Source organism: Strix aluco, chromosome 4 (assembly GCF_031877795.1).
Source record: "Strix aluco isolate bStrAlu1 chromosome 4, bStrAlu1.hap1, whole genome shotgun sequence".
Classification (NCBI taxonomy): Eukaryota; Metazoa; Chordata; class Aves; order Strigiformes; family Strigidae; genus Strix; species Strix aluco.
The window spans coordinates 60,978,698-60,996,397 of record NC_133934.1 but is presented as its reverse complement, the minus strand read 5'-3'; positions in this window follow the sequence as shown (position 1 = coordinate 60,996,397).

Below are 17,700 nucleotides of genomic sequence, written 5' to 3'. Positions count from 1 at the left end.
AAGGCAATCTGTCATTTCCAGAAGAGCTGTTCTTGTGTTGAGATGGAGACTGGTTCATGTAGCAGCTGGACTATCTGATACAGGGTGATCTTAAGGTTGTGTTGGGCATGGCATTCACGTGGCATGAGCGAGGGTGTGTTCCCTTCAAACGTTGCTATGGATCTCTGCTCAGGGAGAAGGGGTTATGCGTTTCATGCTTGGAGGGTTTCTCCTCAGCCAGGTCTTACCATAGGATTAAAAGATCCCCTTTTGTTCCCAAATGAGTGAGAATGGACAATAACAAAATTGTATTTATAGCGTCTTGTGATCAGCTAGGGCTCACGTTGCTTTCAGGAGATCGGGTTGGTTTGATGTTCAGCTCCACCTGGTTGAGCAGCACCCCAGCAGTTTCCTGTTATGGCTATTCTGTAACCTCCACTGTGAGGAGAACTATTGGGAGCATTGACTTGGTAAAAGCAGCCAGGGCTTTTTGCTTAGATTATAAACCAGTCTTCGTCCTTTTGGCTTGTGTTGTGTTTTACTCTGATATGTGTGATATCCTGTGGTAATAACGCATGAAGGACTTAATCTCCCATCAAAATTTCCTGGTCTTCTACAGCACCTGTGCTTCTCTGGCAGCCGTCATATGCCGTAGCCTTGCCTGGATGTATTGGGGTTGCACAGCAGGGTTCAGCTGGTCCAGGCTGTATGGTGGAGCTGAGAGTTTCTCCAGCTATGACTCGCTCCCGAAGCTTAAGAGAGCAATCTGGGCCATTGAGGTTAGGCAGAGATGATCAAAGGTTTTTTCAGAAGAATGTGTCTCGTGAGAATCTCGTCTGGGACTTGCTCTGTCTTGGAGAAAGCAGGCTTTCTTTTACTCACCTGTCATGGTCTCAGCTGGACAAGGCAGGATTTGCTTTTGCTTGAAAGAGTGCAAGGTACCGTGAGTGCTTATGCAGCAGGGCGGTCCCCACTATCTCCTCATGGATGCTGCTGGAGTGACTGGTAGAGGGGAGAGCAGAACTGACAAGACCTAGGTTTCTCATTAGGAGGGCAGCCCTGCAGGTGTGTGGTAACAGAGCTGGATATCAGTGGGTCTCTCAGGGAGAGGTTGAAAAGCAGAGCCTGGTTTGGATATTTTTGAGCACATTAGAAAAGTGTTTTCTGAAGACCATGATTTTATTGCTATAGACAGCACTGGGTGGAGTTGCAGTCAGATATATGTTTTAAAATATACCTCAAGTTGGTTTGTTTTTTATGTCTGAGATAGGAAGTTCAAAATTGCCTTGAAAAAATGTAGTCTTTCTGTAACAAGCCATAGTCTGTTCTGTAGAACAACAGAGCTGTCTTTGCTTCATAAAGACCTGCCAAAACACCTGTTCAAAGAGGACTTTCCGTGATTTATCATGTTCCTGCTCCCTGCTGCTCACTAAGGATTTGCATGTTTTCTACAGAGTTGTCACAGAATGTTTTTAATTCCAACAATTGTTTTTAACTTTGTATATTGTGGAGAAAAAAACAACCTGAAATGTTAATGTTTGTGTTGGTTGTCCTTGATCGCTGGTTAAGACAAGAATGAGATTCCCTTATAAAAATCCAAATATGCTTTTCTTAGCTGAGTCACAGTGATGTAACTGCTCTCATCTTCCTTGTGCTGACCTTGAGGCCAACTCAACTTTCCTTTCATGCATTAAAACAGTGTTGCTCTTCAAACGGGGCTGAAATCCTTCGCCACAGATGCACTGTTCCTAGTTGGTCACTACAGGTGCTGACTGAGACTGCCTTTGTCTTTCCTCCTGTTGTGAAATCAGGTTGCTCAGGATGTTTGTTCAGGACCTATACAGTGTTCTCATCTCAAGAAAGATTCTAGGTGCAGTTTATTTTAGGAATGATTGTTGGAGATGGTGATAGAGAGCTGGGGAAAAGTCAAATGAAGTAAGATGCACGTGGCAGGAGAGCTAGTGCAGGCAATAATACCTCAGCCTTGAAACTTCAGCAGTGATTACAGACAGTAAGATGTATCTTGGGGCTTGCACGAGGATCTGCATCTTCATCCATATGAGAGAGGTGAAGTTGTGCCAGAGCAGGTCTCCAGCATCACCGTCCTTGATGCTGCTGCTTGAGGAACTGACCCTGAGCCAGGTTTGCTACTGCTGGCTGCAGCCCTACTGCTTTCTTGCCTGGCCTCAGTCTGAGCTATCTCTGCCCAGACATCCTTGCTGCCTGGGGAAGAAACCATGCAGGTAGAGGGCTGGACAAAACATTGGGGTGGGAGTGAGAGGCCTGGAAGCTGGCTGATACCTGCTTTTGTGCAGCTGTGGCCAGCACTGGCAAGGAAAAGGAAGAGCAAATTTTTCTTCCTCTCTCCAGTCACCTGTTCTGTGTGCATTGGGCCAAGACCATACAATGCTTACCATGTTTCTGTACCCTCTTGTGTTTGTAACCTTTGCCATGCAAGCTCCCAAGAACAGTGACTCCATCTCTTCTCACACTGGTTGCTGGCTCAAGTATTATGAGTGTATTGGCATTTTTCATTTTCTGAGTGTCAGGCAATGAGAATATAGAGCTCCTTACAGATCTGGAATGTAGGTGTCTTTTCGGTATCTCTACCTGTTGCGAAAGGACATGATTTTGTAAGAAACCCAGAAGACTGAGATATCAAGCAGATTGTGTTTCCCCTTTAGACACAGTGGAAGGTTTGAGGTTTAAATCCCCCAAGCTGCTGAAAATTCAAGTTTAAATCCCCCACATTGCTGAATTAATGTGCCTTGATTATTGCCCATGTAGTATTTTTATTACATTCTTTGCTATGCCACATGGTCACAAGAATGCTTTGCCTGTCTGTCCTTCTCTTATTGTATCACTGTCTAACTATTCATTGCGTTCATAAAGGTGAATGAGCAGCCTCCCCAGGCCAAAACGAAGTCAAGATTTCAGTACCTGGAGGTTGTGGAGATGCAAACAGTTCTGAATCAATTGACTTCATGCTCACCTGCTCTTTCTGATTTGTCATAAGTAGCCACAGCTTTGTGTAATAATAATGTGCTCTTATCCACTACAAACTGTTACCAGTGCCCTCACAGGAAGCATTTGCTTTCAGAGAGTCATTCTAGGAATATCTTGGTTTGTCTGTTATTACAGGTTTTATTTCTCTGTCAATCCACCTGGCTCAGGTCACAGCTTTTAATTTCCAAGATATTCACTGTTTCAGAGCAGAAAAATAAATGCTGCTGAGTAACAGGCTGAACTACAAAGGTCTAAAGTTTCTCAGAATTGATTAGCTACTCGTCAGTAGGTGATCAATATATAGACACAGACATCTAAAATTAGAGGGTATCCAGTGAAAAACACGCAGTGATCATAAAAGGAAGCAAACAACGCTGAAATGTACTTAAAATGCATTTAAATAATAGCAGGAGCTCCTGCCTTAGTTCATTGAGCACTTAAGCTTGTGGCTAACTGTAAACACATGAAGTAGAGAAATACTATCTCTGGCATACAGCTGAGGGGCAGAGCCTAGACCACAGCTTGGGTTTTACCTATTTGTGTGAGAAGACAGAGCACCTCTGAGAGTTGCACCTCTGTTGCATCTCCAGGCAGTTCCTCCTCAGGAAAGGGGAGCTAAATTAGATTCTTGGTTTTCAGCTCTTGGCCGAAAGCTCCCCAGAAACTAGACTTTGAGGAGAGGAAGAAAATAGCATATTTCCTAGCAATTTACTTCAGTCTCAGTGGTTTGGTGGAATATTTGGTCTTGGGCAGAAGGGACCTCGGTGCCCATGAAGTAATATTGTTAGTACCTGCACATTCATATTAAAAAACTTGTGTCTGTGTCTGCAGATCCCTTTGGGACTCCAGAGCCCATTCAAAATGAGAACTGAGCTCATGTTTGCCTGCTGCTGTCTGTATGGAGGTGTTGACTGAGGTTTCCTCTGTTCCTTTCCGTTGCCTTGTGTGAAGAGGTTAAACAAAAACACAATAAAACTCTGGGCCAGGCATTTTTCACTGTAGCTCAGACAGGCATTTTATTCATAGTAATTTCTTTATTTGTGTCATAAATCCTTCTTCCCTTTGTGCTCCTCAAGGAGATTAAAATTAAGGGCATCACCTCTGCCATCGAGGCCTAGACCCCTGAGGCCAAGTGATGCTTTTGCTGCTTCTGCATGCTCTCTCACCCACCTCTTCTTTGGTGTCCGATCCTTCTACCAGTACAAATTTACCTTTTCAATTTGTACAGTGGCTCTCATGCTGCAGCCTTAGTCAGCGGCTACAAATAATCATACCCTTTTCTTGTTTTCTTGGTACTTACTAGCAGATGGTGTGCACAGGGCAAGGAAAGAGAAAGGCAGAATAGGCTCAGTAATAACAGCAGAAAGGCAACAATAATGCATAAGTCTTAATACATTTTGCTATTGTTTCTCAGAGCATGGCACAATCTGGTACACTCCTTACTATGCCAGCTCCTGGGAGCTGGGGACTGGAAGTATCAAGCTTTTTTTTTTTTTTTTTTTTTTTTTAAATGATTTATTTGTTTATTTTTGTTCACTTTATTTGTTGATTGATTTATGTAATGATTTATTTATTTTAGCCGGCAAAGCTGCATAGTAATTTGTTTCTTAAAGACTTAAAACCAGAAGGTAAATAAAAAACAAATTGGATCCTTTTTATTAAAATCTCATGTAGGTTTTAACCAGCTGTAGGATTTTAAGGGGAGAGGGAAGCTGTTTATTTTCATTCTCAGGTGCACTGGACTCCTTTGAATGAGGGATGGCAGGCTCACGTCAACAAAAGGGCATTAATAAATTGCTTCCTCTATCTGCAGTTATGTTCATGAGATTTTAAGAAATGAGTATAGTTTCTAGCAAAACATTTGTGTAACTAATAATCTAGACTGTCAGATTCTTCTGGATGATTTTTAGTTCCTTTTCTTCACAACACTCTCATGCCTGAAAGAAAGACAGTGTAAAATGTAAATAGGGAAAGTGACAACGTGCTAGATGTCACAGCTCCTCTGAAGTCCCAGTTACCCCTGCATGACATCCTCTTTGTGTCACGCTGCCTGAGCAGTGCTGGGTGGGTGAAGGCTTGTAGCCCCACTTTCTCTCTATTGTCACATGCATGTACTTGTTACAGACAACTGGTCTTCCAAAATTTGTGCGAACTGAGGATGTAAGGAGAATATGCCAGGCATTGAAGATGGGTGATTTCCAGCCCCTTTGTTTCCCTCCCTGGCCAAGGAGGGTGACCAGAATTATCCTTTAATTATCCTTTGGGACTCACTGACCAGTCATCTGTAGAGGGTTTACTGTTTCAGACCAGAGCCATGCCCTTCCCAGTTGATCTCAGACTTGTACTGACTCATCCTAGCTCAAAACAGGCTTTTTTTCCCTTCTCCACTTGCTTTTCCATTGTTGTTCAGATGAGGGGTGAGTGCTTTCCTGCCTATCAGGCTGTATTTGCACTGCTGCTCATGCATTTTAGCTCATCCCACCATCCTCCCCTCTCTTTTGCTCCCAGGCTGGGGCAGGCTGGTGCGAGAGGAATTGGGAGTTGTATCCTCCCTCCTGGTCCCCCAGCCTTGCTTCACAGTCATTCACTGCAGTGTTACCAGTGGTCTTGGTTCCCTTAAATCTGGCATGGGAGGTCAGAGAAAGGCACTGTGCTGAGAACAGCAGCAGTACAGGAGCACCTTTGTGTCCCATCTCTTCCCCCCACCCCCCCTCTCCGGAGATCCACATCTATATCTATTTGCCTCCATGAGCCCAGTCTTTTCTAATCTATCTTTCTGTCACACATGCACTCTCTCCTGTGATATATCTGCTGTCTGGGCAGCAGTTGTTTTTGTCCAAGTCTACAAAGCCAGCAAGCAAGGGCCCAAGTGAAAGGGTTGCTTTTTCCATAATAACTTTTAGTGACTGTTGAGTCATTCTGGCCTCTCGGCTTCCAGAGGGTCTTTTGTGGCTGAGGACGGAGGTTCCTGGGAAGCCCGTCCATGCTCCCGCTCTCATGCTTGGGCTGTACAAAGAGCCCTGCCTGCATGCAGCGGTGCCCCGGGTAGCAGAGGTGTTTGCTGTCAGGGAGTCCGACACCCTCCCAGCCAGGCCGCCATTCCCAGGGGCCCCTGGCGCATAGATATGAGCTGAAGGGCAAAGACGCTTGGAAACCATCTTTTCTTGTTCTGCTGCCGATCTGCTTGGGAAGGTGATTGACAGCCAAAGGGTGAAGGGCCAGAGTCTGTGCTAATTATCTGAGGCCCTTGCTCAAATATGGCTGGAGAAAGAGGGGGTCCCCGCAGGCAAGGGAAGAATGAGAACCTTTGTGAAGGCTGACACAGTAAATGCCACCTTTGTGAAGATTTAGACTTGCTGAGGTCAGTTTTTAACAACTTGGGATGCTCCAGTCTTTTCCTCTTTCCTTTATCTCCAAAGGCTCCTCTTCCTCCTTTATTTCTGCTTCATCAACAAGCATTGTTTCAGTCAGGCTTGAATCCCCTTTCAGTGGCTTAGCCAAAGAAAAGACATCTCACCCTCCTGAACAAGACTCTTTTGGGGGCTGCTATTTTTTTTCTCTTCCTTCTCCTTGTCTCACAAGCTGTAAAGAATGCCTCTTAGTATTCTCAGAGGAATGGGAACATTTGCATATTAATTTAATTGTGTGTGTTCATGCAAAACTACTCAACTCACAGCAAACTAGCCACAGTTATTAAAATTGATTTGCAAAGGAAGAGCACTATTGTTTTTCAAGACAAGAGTTGTCAAAGCTTATGTTTTTCTCTGTGCTAAAAGCACCTTCCTAGTTGCTTACCGCCCTTATTGGCATTAGGGAATAGCTGGAGAAACATAACCAAGTTCTTTGGAGAAAGTGGTGAGCAGAGAAAGTTTTATGCAGGCAAGAGCTGGGGGAAAATCTCATTGTTTTTCAGTTGATTCCAGAGCAGGATTTCCCCTCTGTAACTGAGGCCTCCCTGGTACTGCCTGAGAGGAGAAAAACAGCCCCTACTGCCTTTAACAGTATAGATAAACCCCGCTCAACTCCAGCAACATGTTTCCATAAAGCTGCTTCTAGTGCTCTTGGATTTATTTCCATCTGGTGTGGGCAAGCCTCTCAAAAGAAACCTGTGTAAAGACTTTTTGCTTGGGGTTGATGTGTTTGCAAGCTCAGGCACTGTGTGTGTGCATGTGTATGTGCCTGTCTATGTACGAGTGAGACAGCGAAACACATGCCATCCACAGAAGGAATACCAGGCTGTGGCTGAAAAGGCTGGCTGTCTCCCTCCAACTAGTGTGGCATTTTGTGATCTGCAGTGAGAAAATTTTCTCAAGCCCTCGTGATTGTTGTTCACCAGAAATGTAGCGTTGGATAGAAGGAACCTTGTATCATTTCTCTATGTATTGGATTACACTCTCTATTTTTGCCTTCCCTTTTTTATGCTTTTCAAGAAGTGTATATATTTTTAAGGTCTGTCACGATCAGCTAGAAGTCAATGTATGTTGTTATTCAATATGTGCAAGACTAAATCCTAAATGCTTTCCCATGTTTATACTTATTGGCACTTTATAATTATAAATAATATCACAGAATTGGCTACCAGCACACAGATGCGCGCACAAAGCAGCAGAAGGTTTTCTGGAAATTTTGACAGTTCCATACATAATCCATGGATGTGACATGACCCGTGTCTGGTCTTAAAAAGTGTTATCAGAACTATCACTGGCACATTATCCAAAGTAATTTAGCTTCAGACCATGCACAGAAGCATAATACATAGGTGTTTTTGCCACATTGCTTTTGCAAAATTTGCTCCTGTGTCACTGATAATAAAACTGTCGGAGTGACCTTGGGGAGGTAATAACTGCCCATTGGTTTGGATTTAAAACTTCCATAATGTTTTTCCTGCTGTGTGATATTTGTGAAAGGAAAAAAAATACAAAAATGAACCTTGATTCCACAATCTTCTTTAGAAGACATAGACAGGGGATTTATATAGAGATGCAGAATGTTGATTAGCTGCACAGCCCTCTAGAAACTCCCAGAGACTTTCAGTTTCCTGGTCCTGGGAACTCCATGGGGCATTCAAGAGCTACATACACAGAAAATCCTGGTTTCTGACAAAGTGCAGGGTCCTGACCCAGTTTCGATGGAATTTTGTTTACTGGGGTGAGTTAATGAAAACTATGTCTTTTCAACAAAACATTTTGGTTTTAGTGAATATCCAGATCCTTTGGATTGTGTCTATCCTCCTCTTGGGAGTTAATTTCATCTGCAAGTTCTGGATGCTTAGAGATAAGCTTCTTTAAGTTGTTGGTTGCTTGACACTTTGGAAAATCTATTTACCAATTTAGAAGTATTAACATAGAGTTAAATGGGGATGCAGAACTGCTGGCTTTGACAGTCAGGCCATGCATGGCTTGTCCCCAGATAGTACACATCATGCCTCTGACCAGCTGAGAAATCCGGTGGATAATCCTGAACAGTGCCAATGCATGAAGTCTTCTCAGCTGTTACGAACTAGAAGTTTTGATTTCATACATCGTTTCATAGGATGCAACAGTATAGTTTGTGTTCTCTTCAGTAGCGATTTTTTGGTGGAGAACAAAGTTTGGATTGCCTAGGGTGGAAGGACCTAGAGGTTTTAAGGGAAAAGGATGGGCAGTGGGAGTAACTGTGATCAGAAGCAACTGTGCTGTGGGATGGGAGCAGCTTGAGAGCTCTTACTGAGAACAAGGCTCAGCACAATGGTATTAGTTCTCATCACTCAATTATGAATTACAAGCATCATTCCAACAATTTAGCGTGCAGATCAGGGTTCTTTGGTTAGTAGGAAAGGCACATTTTAAGCCACACTATTCATGCTTGTGGCTGCTTTATGTTTAGACACTGTTGTGCTATTTTTAAATTGTGCATTGAATAAGTACTTTTTCAAAATGGCAAGTTTAAGCTCTGCTTCCCCATTCCTGCTGTTACAGATTTTCTTTGATCAGAATTTTTTTTTTCAGTGATGTGTGCTTTTCTTCATGTCTAAAAGAAAGGAGGCATGTTTAATTTTTAATTGATTTGCAAAACACGGTGGCTTATATTCATTGCTTGGGGTATTTCATCTGAAATTTAGCATGCAAGGAGACATGTGACTCTAAGAACATGTCAAAAATACTATTTCATATGTCCTGACCATACTGCCTTTTAATCTCTTACATAAAGTTATATAAAATATAACTCTGTTTCTGATTTTCAGCTTGCCATATACTGCACTCAAGACTTAATCATAGTTGGGTTAATTAATTTGAATTAACTACAGGGATCCTTTCCACTGATTCCAGTGGACTGTGGATCATGCTGACATATGATACAAATTGCTACTTCTTAATTAACCCCTCTACTCTTATCTGATCTCTTCAAGTTACTCAACAGGTGTGCAGGAGAATAGGGACTGAAACCTTAGTCTTGTGTATCAATGAATGTCATCAGAAGTGGGTTATCCAGCTGGTTTTCCTGTTGCCCTCCAGCCAAATTGGTGCTTGATTTTTTTTTTTTTTTTTTAATGCTAGTGGAAGACTGCAAGAGAAATAGAAAGAAACTTGCTCTGTAGAAGCAGGCACCTGCCACACAGGGGAAGCCCAGGAGAGGAGACTCATGGCACAGGAACGTGATTTGGAATTTGTTACCCTTGTCAGGGCAAGTCTGCCACCAGCTTCCACCAAGTTTTCTTTTCTGCTTCTGATTTTTAGCAAACTGTAACATTTGATGTTTGACCAGCTAGAATTTGGGGACCTAGAATAACGGTGAGCAGGGCTAAGTGCTGTCCAGGAGAGAGACTGAATGGGTTTGAAAGAGGAGAGGTAGTCATCTTTCACCATGATACACAGGATGCCTGATACAGAGGTGGAGAATCTCAGGAGATTTTTGGAGGTGAAATTGAAGATGCAGAAGACATTGACTATGCAAACTTGGAACACTGTCTTCACAATGTTGCCTTTTGCTCTGATAAATTCTTTGTTCATTTTACCAGACCAAAAATATACTTCATGCAAAAGGGCAGTAAAATACTGATATGACATCAGACCCCAGCTGTTGCCACTGCTATCCATGGCAAGGAGGCTACAGACTGAAATGTCTTAAATCCTCTATTCCAGTGTTTTCTGGAACATGTTTTCTGCAATTACTAAGGAATTCTGGACCCTAAGTGTGCCATTTTTAGAGCTATCATGGGTTTAGATCCTCATAGGCATTTTAGTTGCATGGATCTCAGGGCACACTGAGGCTGTAGGTTCCTGTGGAATTTATTGAATGTCTAGGTGGTGGTGGTCTTTTCAGTGAGAGTTGAGATAGATGGAACCCTTGCAACTTAATTCTTTTGATTGTGAAGCACTTATCTACCTACTTCAATTTCAGAAGTGGTAGTTAGGCTCCTAAATTGCATGGACATGCTGTAAATGCTGGAGTTCATATCTCATGATGTCAATACAGAACTGGCAAAAGTTCTCTTTATTATGTAGGGGTAGGTACTGCAGGCTGGTCACTTCACTGTGTCATGGGAGACTGAGCCAAACTCCCCAAGTTAATGCATAGTAGGCACAATAGCAAAGATGTTTACTTGCAGGGGGGAAAAAAAAGATCTCAAAAAGTATATTTAGCCTGCCTTGCAATAAGGAACCACAGTAAATTACCATAGCCTTTTACCTGTGTACTTCTGCATCCATTCCCTTAAAACAAATGATGCATTATTGATAACCCCATTTCAGAGAAAAAAATTGCTGTCATGCTCTTTTGTCAATTTTCTTTTTAATTAATGGTGTTTTTGAGAATGGTATTTTAGAAATTGCTGCATGCTTTCAAAGCCATCTTCTGTACATTGCTTCCCCATGATCTAAGAGTCACCAAGTGAGATTATCTGTAAGACATCAGACTGGGTGATCACAGAAGTCTCTTTCAGCCTTGATGTCATCTTTGTGGGGCTAAACATCTTCTTTTAGAGATAACATTATGGAGGCACGTCATCCACTAAGTAAATTGACATCCTGAGCAGGACAACAATGTAGCTCAGTGAAGGATCTGACCTCTGGGTTATCAGGCTGGCAGAGACCACAGTTTCTTCATGTGCCAGTCTTGTGGACAGTGGTACTAATTAGGCACCTCTTAGTTTCGTGCTGGGAACGAAGAAAGGCAAAGAAGGGCAGAAGGATAATTGAAGGAAGAACAATGGCATTTCTAATGAGAATACAAATTCCGTTATGCTCTAACTGGGCTAACTGGGCTGACTCACAGTTTATCCAAATACACAGACTCCCAGGAACTGCCAGACTGGATCAAACCCAAAGCCCAGTTGGTTTGCAGCAGTGGGTAAAAGTAGCAAGTGAGACCTGTGCTGTCCATAGATGTTAATGATGATTATCTACTCCCACATAAGTCTTCTGCTGAGCTGTAATTGGAATAACTTTTGTTCTGGAGCACAAAGTTTAATAGTTGTTTCAAAGTATTTTCTGTTGTTGATGTTAGATTTGGATAGTCTTGGTATGCAGATAAATGCCTACTCTTATGAGGAATCACATGAAGAAGAGACTTAACATGATATACATTCAGTCTAATTCCACTGTGTAAGAGTAGCATGCCTGGAATAAATAAAGTGGGGGGCAAAGATGTGCCACCAAGTATTGTGCATTCAGAGGGCCCCCTCCTAAAGAGCATCATTTCAAGAAGGGAGTGCTAAGTGTTACTGCTTTGCCAATTACAATGAATGGATATTGTTGGAAGAGTATATATGGAAAATTTACAGTATGTACAGGGAAATGGGTATGCCTTGCACTATAGATGTTGGACACTGTCTTACGGTTTAAATGAACGTGTACTTTAGTCTTTATTCACAAGCTATTTATGTCATATCACAGTGAAAAGGAAACAGTTTAACTGTTCACAATACTGTGCTAGTCATTTGAAAGCCAAGAAAATGCTGCTTGGTGAGCTGATTCCTTTTCTGCTTTGAAAAGGGGCTCATTTCTTGGGAGAGCAGCGATTAGGTCAGCTCTGCAATCTTTGAATCAATTATATCTACACACTGAAGGCACAAGGTGGGAAGGGTAGGAGATGAAAGTGCTTTTTATTGCCAAACAGAGCTGAACACTAAACAAAATGTCAAACTCTTCAAATGAAAATGTGCACCAAGAAGACATGTGATATGATAAATTAAAAAAAGAATTTATCATTGTAACTCTTTGCAACCAAGTATAACTTAATGCATTACTCTTGATGCGAAGTTGGGTAAGAAGTATTTATCTTAAGTGCCATAAACTTGCACATGGAGGAGTGGGACAGTGGTACAATTGGAGATTTCCAGCATGTTTTCTAATAGAGTATTGGGAAAGAGAACAACATAACTAAATTGGCAGCTCTGATCATTCTCCCATGCAGAAAATGCACACTCCATTCATGCAACATATTTTACTTAATCTGAAAGAAAGAAACACTTTTATCTTGATATTATTAAAAATCTAGGAACTATTGAAAAGGCAAAAGCACCTATAGATTGATCTAATTCTGTGATTGTAACTGAAAAGATAAAATAATATTATATGTGAAGCCCGCGCTTTTCATAAGACCATAAAATGTTAAAAGATCAAGATTATTAAAAACCTGAAGAAATGACAGCCAAGGAGAGAGAGGCAAGATTGTTCTGCATGGTGCTGAGTTCAGGACATACATTTTAACAGTGTCGTGCTAGATGATTCAAGTGCTAAACTAGTAAATGTTAATATAATATTAGGAAATTATAATGATGAATATAGCTGGATACCATCTGGTATTAACTCAGTTCCCAGGGCATTTAAAATTCTGATCGCACAGTTCTTTGTAGGATTACTGGGTTGGAAAGCTGTAGTGAGGAATATTGTAATTTGTCTGGTGCTAAGATTACTGAAAAGTCAACCAATGCTGACTTTTGATGGAAAATAAAATATCTTCTTTGTTTAAATAAAATATTTCAGGGAAAGAGTGGTTTTTTTCAGAAATCTTGGTCATCTTTTTTTTTTTCTTTTTTAATGATGGTGCTTTCTGGAAGCTGCAGCTCTGAAGCTCCAGTCTCATTCTTCTTTATATTCTAAATTGGTCTCAAGAAGCCAGGCTGTGTTTGCAGTGGTGCACCCTCCTCAGAGCCTGCATTGTGATGGGTTTTCCTCCCTCAGAGACAGGGCTGCACTGGTCATGGAGGACACAGTCTCACCAGATCCATGGGGCAGAATCAGCGTATGAGAAATGCAAAATGCACTTCTCAATCTGCTGTTTCCAACTGGACAGCTTTCAGGTTTAGGGACAATTTTTTTTATATTTGCTTTTCATACTCCAAATAAACTTTTTTCAAAGAAAAATAAACCCCTTTTTCACTCATAACTGCTCTTTGACTTTAAAGAACCTGATGAAAAGCACTAGCTGTTGTAGGCCAGTGCCAGAATAGGTAAAAATAATAAGTAGTAGTCTGGTGAATATGAGTAGTCAAAGCTTAAGTCAACTGAATGTGTTAGGTTACATAGAAGTAACAGATACAGAAAATATTGGGGGTGCAAGAAACATGTTAGGTTTTCTGTGGGCAGAAAGTCAGTAGAAATAGCTTCAGTGCCTCTGCGCCCCATATATATTATACCTTATTAAGATAAAATAAGATTGTGTATTTATAAAAACATCTGCTAACAATGTAAAATTTAAGACAAAGAGTTATCTGGTAGCTTGCGTGCAATCCTTCATCCTTGAGCCTGTGTTTAGTAGAGATTTCCCTCTGCAGATGTTGAAGTTCTGAGATTTAATTATTGTGTTTACAAAACGTATGTTTCTTCCCTAATCAGTAACTTTCTGTGAGCGTTTTTTGGGGAATATTCCTTGCTCTTGGTTGCTTATATTTGCCTTTCTTTTACATTGTTTTTTATTTTCATGCTGTAGCTCTTAAACCATAATTTTTACATATTTCCTACCTATTACTGCCACACGTGAATTTGCTATGTTATGTCAGGATTGAGTTTTGTCTTTATTTACTTATGGCACTGAGTGAATCAGCTGTGAAATAGAAATTGTGTTGTCCATCCTCAGCACTTTGGGATTCTTTGAGAACTTGTGATTTCACTGTTAATGTCAGGGGGTTCACACCTTAACATTAGACATTGGTTCACCAGAAATTGCTGGTATGAAGAGAACAGGGTGGCTATGATGCACAACAGCTCTATCTCCTGATAGTATAAATGGCCACTGGAGTCCCAGCTGTCTTAATAAAGACAATATGTGTGGTTCAGAGGTCTAATAAGTACTTCTGTGATCCTCTTCTCAGCAGTTACCTTCAGGCAAAATGAAGGTGCATCTCAACTTCAGCTTGTTTCGATAAAACACAACACTGGGATTTTTAGTAGCCAGTAGTGGTGTGGAATGCACCTCTTCTTAGGCACCTGTCTAAATGCATCATTGGGAAGGCTTGACATATGGAAGGAGAAACTGAAAAAAGAAATTGTGAAAGTTTTTTTAATGAAGTCTTCGTTCTCCTTTGTTACTCCCTGTATGCAGAGATTTTCTGGTCCTGCCTTTAAAGAACATTTCATTAGCTCTCTTTGTGCATGCTTTTCAAAAATACAGAGCAAAGGAAGAGAAGCTAGGGTGTGTGTGTCACTGGTGGGACAAATGTTTGTTCCTCTGGGACAACGTTAATTTGAGTAAAAGGCTCAGATGATCAGACCATTAAACTTCCTTCAAGCTGTTGCTTCAAGATCTTTCTGTTCTATGCCTCTTGCAGGACACAGTCCAACATGTCCTTTGTAATTTATTTCTCACACCAGTAAGAGAGCCTGTGGTCAGTCCAGTGCAGGCACTCGGTTATTTCCTGCCCACCCTGAGCCAGCCACCCTGGCTGTATATCAGTTGTCTGCATATGTTATTTGCTAGCAGGTCAGATGCTGAAACACCATAGTTCAAGATATCTCCTCACTGATGTGTCTGCTGCGTTGTTACCACCACCATGGCCATGAGACTAAGCCAGGGTGCAGACAGACTTTCGTGTACTGAGCCCACCTGCAAGGCTCTGCCTGCTCTGTCCCCCAGGACAAAGGCACATTAGTCAACTTCTCTGTAACTGCCACTGAACAGAAAGTCTTTTTGACCATCTCTTTTGCATGCTCTTGCCTGCTACGGCAGATGTTCTCACTTTTTATCCTAGGCAGATCCTTCTTTGCTGTATATCTTTAGAGACAAGGGGTTACTCAGCTATTTGACAAATTTCTGCATTTGTTTTAAATCCATTTCACTTAATGCCTAAGGTTTTTTCTTGAGACACTGGCTTTCAAGGGCATTTAGGCACTTGTCTATATTGCTGGTGGTTTTTCCTGTACCTTTTAGTGGACTTAAAGTGACTGTGATTCCCTCTCCCTTCCTTCCTTCCCCACTGATCCCTCCCCAATCCTAATGCTTTTGCTTTCCTACAGAGGAGTGATAAATGGCCCAGAGTGGAGTTTGATGAGGTCAGCTGTTACTGTCGGCCGTAAATCCTTCCTGCTTGTTGGTTCAGCAGCAGTCTCTGGCCTTGGACTTTTATGGCTCTCCCAGTGGAGGAGGGACAGTAGTGGTATGGGCTGTCAGCACACTGGAGTGATTTGCAGAAGGGTTTTATTTGAAAGCTTCATGCACCTAAAGAAACTCCTCCAAGCCCCAGGAATAGAAAGAAATCTTCTAATCATCTCTTTGTTCCTATAGCTAGAGCTCCTCTGTTTACGTAGCATAGCCCTGCCTGTTACTCGTGGGGCATAAAGTTAAGCAGTGCATCAGGATTAGATGATGATCTCTCAACACAGACAACTGAGATACAGGTATAGATATATGGAGATACTTGTGTTAACAATTGTAGCTCTGTGTGTCTGAATCAGCGATATATTTACTTTGGTTGACATCCAAGCGCAAGCAAGGTGAATGTGCATTTCTTTTTTGGTACTAAATGTGATAGCCCAGTATATGCTGCAAACAGCAAAGTGTTTGGAGACTGTCAACTTGTAAATCCAGGGTAGCTGGTGGCTCTGCTCTCCCTGTGTTGCTTCTGGCAGCAGTGAAAGGTATGGCACTGTGGGAATGGCAAAGGGTGGCTACATGGACTTGCTCTCAAGCACCTGTACCACTGCTGCACACAACAGAGCAGATAGATAGGAAGAAATGAATGGACACTTAAAAATGGCGTTTGACCTGTGTCCCGAGAAGGTTTCACTGGCTCAGTCAGCCTGCCATTCTGCATGGACTAGAGGATGCAAGTGTGGATAGCAGGGGAAAATGCTTTCCTAAAACCCAGCAAAATTAGTGTTGCCATTTAGCTCTACATATAGTCAATGTCACTCATTGTCCCCAGATACCATTTTCATCCAATATGCCAAAAATTTATGTAAGTAGTTAGACAACACCTGGATAGAAAATGAAGCACATCCATTAGTGGGTGGAGCATAAATTTCTCCTCTATGCAGAAATTTGTTTAAGATTCAGCAGAAGAGCAGAAAAACTGGTTTTAGTGATTTTTTTTTTATAAGAATAATCAAAACATACCAGATAAATAATGCTTGCTCAGGAACAGTTTTATTCTGAAATGAGCCAATTTAAAGAGATCAAATTTACGGTGCCACAATAGAGGAGCTGTTCAAAATGCAGCACTGCTCTCCATTTTTCATGCATTTTAGTTTTGATTTTGTTAATACCATTTAAGTAAAATCAAAACTCTTCTGGCTGACTTTCTGTGTTTTGTGATATTCAGGAAGGAGAGTCATTAGAAGATTGACATCAAAAATTATGTTTGTTTATTTGGATTGCTGGAAGGTGTTCTTCTACCTTCTCTGTCTTGTCTCTTTAAACCTGCTGGATCATACAAAGGAACATGAATAGAAGAATTTGCCTCCAGAACTTTTCATTATTAATGATGCTCTATGACTAAATTGGAAATCTGCTACTGTACCCCAAGGGGGTGATTAATTTAGCAGACTAGGAGTTTTGATTAAAAGGGAATGAAATGTCTGACACGTAGTCTATTTATCAGTTATTATGATATTAAAACACTCTAATCATTGTGGTGCCTAAATTAAGGCTTCACAGCCTAAATGTCACTTCATAGTGCTCTTTTAGATCTGGCTGTGTGATACAAGTTTATTATCAGTGGGTACATGAGAATATAAGCATATGTATGGTCTTTGATAAGAACAAAGCAGTTTGGTAAGAAGAGCTCTGCTCTTTTTCCTTTTCCCATTTAAAGAGGAGGTGAGGGAAGATTTTAAGATGTGATCTGTACAAGCAAGGCATGCAGGACAAGATGCAGCTATCCTGATCCCAGGAGTCATGACACAAACTTTGTCAAAACTGGACTGAGCCTACAGGACACAGAAAAACATCTCAGTAGCCTAAGAATCTAAGTCAAAACTAGTTCCTTCTAGAAACCAGGTGTGCTCTGAGATGATATATTCTCCCAGAGGTGAAATCCTAATAATCCCATGTCCTTAAAGGTCAGGGCAGAAATCGGCAGCAATCAATCAAGAAAGGTAATCAGCAGTGCTAAGAGAGTGTCATTTAAACAGGCTGCAGAGAAGTAGGAAACGAGAGCAATAGGTCATACGTTTCTGTATAAATGCCTAAGAAATATATATAAGCCATGGTATTGAGGTACCAGACCTACTGCAAGCTTCAGAGAGGGAAGAGGGAGGGTCAAGGAGCACTGTATGACCGAGGAGCATGATAGAGTCA